Here is a 4,131-nt window from a genome sequence, read left to right on the forward strand (position 1 = left end):
GCTGATTGGACCAGGCTTTGTCCTAATTGCTTTATGCATACTAATGTTAAACTCACACCAACCTTCTAAAGGAGCAATTATTATCCCCTTCTGTAGACTATGAAATGGAGACATGGGGAGTAGAATAACTTGTTAAAGGTTGCATACCAGGTCAGTAGAGTTTGGTTTTGCCTCTGACTCTAGAATGCATGCATTTAAAGAAGAAAGTGGACCCCCTCTCATAAAAGTAGGATTACTTAAAGGAAGGGAACCAGCAAAGGACTTTGGAGTCACACAGAATGGTTGGATTTCTGACTCCATCGTGCCCTTTCATGTCATTCTGAACAAGATGTTTCATGCCTGCCTCAGCTGATTGATCTGTAAAATGGAGATACCAGTAATCCCCTTTCCTAGGATAATGAGGAGACTCAAGCAAGATGGTACAAGTAAACCTACTTTATTGCATATTAGGTAGTGACTAAATGGTAACTGTAGAAGACGAGCAGAAATTATACTTTTAAAATGACTTACTTAAAGTCATTAATGCAAAAACATGAAGTCTAAAGGGGTTAGATGGCTAATTTTCTATAATGCAGGAGTAAGGGAAGAAGCCTCACCTCTCAACTCTGTTCAGGGTTCTTTGAACCACAAAGGAGTAAATAAAGGACTTTATCTAACACTTTTTTTCTCAGCTTAAAAAGTTAACTTTGAAGTGTCTTCAATTCTTTTCATCTGTTTAAAAATATATCTACTGAAAGTGCTATCAGACTATCCTCTTGATGTTGGATATATGTCACAATTAAATACACATAACTGTAAAAATGTTCCCCGTCTTCTCAAATACTGACAATTAATGAATCATCTTGGAAAAAGAAAAAAAAAGTAGCAGGCATAGTCCTATCTGTGTCCTCAAACTGATCGAAATCAGAGGAATCATTTGTCTTGCTTCCTAGAGCTAGGATGTCCGCTTATTTATGTATTTGACAGCAGCTGTAGATTAAAGTAAGAGGTCGGGAGAACCACAAAATATTATAAAAAATTAAATCGAACCCAAGCAAGTCCAAAGCAAACTTTAAAAGCCAGGGAACCTTCAACCTTGGCTCAGTTGTCCATCAACAAAATTCTTGAGCCAATCACTTGGTACATTTTAACCAAGACAATGAAAACACAAGCTGTCAAGCAAATCATGCTTGGTCTTAATGAATGGTTTTCAAAGACAGCAGTCCTTGCTACCTGCGCTGGCACTGGGAGGAAAGGACGGAAATGAACCCTGTCATATTTTATTGTTTTTGTATGGTACTATAGGTGCTCAATGAGAATGCAAGCTATTTAGATAGAGAGGTTTTAAAAATCTTTTCCAGGTTCCTAGCATATGACTGAACACAGAATTATAGAAAGAGAAAAAGAAAAGACTCACAGCTGAATTGAGTTGATATGTGGCTCCTAAGACAATTAACAATAAACAAAAGTAAAGGGGTTTTTCATTTGATATTATAGAGTCACTGCCTTAGAGTAGTGAAATCTACAAATAGATAAAAGTATAGAACTATAAATAAAGATTGCATGTAGTGATGACCCATCTCCATGAAAAATGACAGTAGAATTCTCCCTACATGTAGCACATGCTAAAATCATGTTAATTTACCATTCTTGCATTTTTATTTGAATAATGAATGGGTGTCACATGAAAACAATCCTTGATCATATATGTAATCTTTTTTTTCTTATTAATGCAGTATTTGTCTTCCCTCTGTCAGACCCTGAGCCAACCACTTTCCCAAGGTTGCCTGAGGAGGTTTAGGAAAAGAAACATATAGGGCAGATAAAACATGGGAGGAAGTCATGTATGAGGTAGAGACGGCTCCTTCACATGACGAAAAGGATCAGAAAGGCCACCATCAGGCAAGATTCCCATGGCCTCTAAGAGGGCAAAGCCCGAAAAAGAGCTGTTGCTTCCGAGAGGGGTTCCTGGCATAACCAATGATGAGGCTCCCACACAGCCCCAATTCCAGCCCCAGAGACAGTCACCCCTACCATGGCAGCCTCAGCCCCAATGAACTTGGCTCCTGTGTTGATGTCCATTGAAACGGTGCTAGTTCAGAAGCTACGGCTAGGCATAAGTCAGGTCAAGGGACTTGGAGCTGTCAAGCTGCTGATGCTCTTGTCTGTCAGCATCTCTGATGGTTTTAGACAGGTTTTGGACAGCTGAGAGGTGCTACTGACCAAGAAGCGGGTGGAGACAAACTTCGCTCAAGGGTACCCTTTCAGGTGATGAGGGGCTATGACAGTAGAGCTACTACCAGAGCAGAGAAGACAGACCTATACTTAATCTGTCTCAGGCTGTGGCAGCTTAGACGTTACAGCAGCAGAAACTCTGAATGTTTAGCCTGTAAAGAAAGAAATGGATATTTAGCAGTCCAAGATACCAACACTGTTTTGATGAGGTGTTTTTGTTTTTGTTTTTATTTTTTTAATAGCATAGTATTTGAGACTCATGATAGTATACAAACTGGGCAAACAACAGAAATCTAGGCAATTTTTTTTTAAATAGTTTATTGTCAAATTAGTTTCCACATAACACTCAGTGCTCATCCCCACAAGTGTCCTCCTCCCCCCCACGTCCATCAGTCCTCAGTTTTTGTCAGCATTCAAGAGTCTCTCATGGTTTGCCTCTCTCCCTTTCCCCCACCATTTCCGCCCTTCTTCTCCCCCTTGTTCCTCCATCAAGTATAGGAGGATTAGGAGGAACTTGACGTAGGCAATTTTTTTTTAATGTAACAAGACTGTGTATAAAAAACACCAAAAGTGGCAGTACAGACGAGAGCTGTGGGAGCTCAGAGAGCATGGCAGCAAGGGCTGCCCTGGAGGCGGTGATACACCCTGTTAGAAACTTTCTCCTTGTTAAGGACTCACACTCACACTGCCTCATTGTCCCCTGTCGTGCCTCTTGGAGAATTCTTTGGATTTCACTTTGATACATATGAAATAGGTAAAATTACAACAGTGAACAGATTATGGATATTCCCTTTACTCGCCTTTACTTGCCCTTTACTTATCTATATGCCAAGCTAAACAAAAGACATAGTAAATGAGACATGCAAAGACTGAGGAAAGAAATGCAAATAGCTTAGAAATAAATACACATAACTGTGATCATAAGCTTCTACTTTCTACCTCTACTTTTGTTCTTTTTCACCTGGGTCATGTTACACTTTTGTTTATCCTCTTAAACCAGCTTCAATCCTTTCTAGAATGTGGCATAATATACATTTAAAATAAGAAAACAAAAACACATACTCAAAGACCACTGTATTGAAAAGTATACTGTTATACGTGTTGGTGTTTCTCAAGCTCAATTTAACTCCTAGAGCTCCTTTAATGCACATCTATCGACATCCATTTGTAATGCTTTTGGGGATGCAGTGCATATGCAGTTAAGTGCACTTATTATAAGTGCACAGCTCAATGAATTTTTATAAAATAAACATTTCTGCAGGAACACCACCATCAAGAAAAGAGAAATTACCAGTTCCGGAGAAGCTCTCCTGTTCTGTCTTTCTGTTTCTGCTCTAACAAAGGAACCCACTGTCTTGACTTCTATCACCATAGTACAAGATGGTCTTTTATTTACATATTATAAAAGTAGAATCATACCTTGTGTATTTTTCTGTCTTTTTTGGTCCAAATTTATGTTTACATAATTTTTTATGTTACACATCATATAAACTTAAATTCATAAATTCCCTGGATAAATGACCATTTAGATCATTTGCCAAGTTTTTAATTGGGTTATTTGTCTTTTTGTTGTTGAAGTATAAGAGTTCATTATATATTCTATATAAAAGTCCCTTATCCCCCCATCTGTGGGCTTTTAGCTTTCTTTCATTTATTCCAATATAATTAACATACAGTGTTATATTAGTTTCAGTTGTACAGTATAGTGATTCAACAATTCTGTGCATTACTCAGTGCTCATCACGATAAGCATACTCCTAATTCCCTTCATCTATTTTACCCCTTCCCCACCACCTCCCCTCTGGCAACCCACCATATTGTGTCTTTTGTGTCTTTTACCTTTCTTTATAGTGTCCTTGGTAGCAAAAGATTTTTAATTTTGATGTTTAATTTTTATTTTTAAGTTATTTATTTTGT

The 4,131-nt window shown here is 38.1% G+C and overlaps 1 pseudogene; it reads right to left on the bottom strand.

The window, feature by feature from the left end:
• Positions 1–1,845: 1,845 nt before the first annotated feature.
• On the bottom strand, positions 1,846–2,908 carry LOC144238794 (ATP synthase F(0) complex subunit C2, mitochondrial pseudogene; annotated as a pseudogene).
• Between the last annotated feature and the right edge of the window lie 1,223 nt (positions 2,909–4,131).

The sequence above is a fragment of the Crocuta crocuta genome, unplaced genomic scaffold (assembly GCF_008692635.1).
Source record: "Crocuta crocuta isolate KB4526 unplaced genomic scaffold, BGI_CrCroc_1.0 scaffold723, whole genome shotgun sequence".
Taxonomy (NCBI): Eukaryota; Metazoa; Chordata; class Mammalia; order Carnivora; family Hyaenidae; genus Crocuta; species Crocuta crocuta.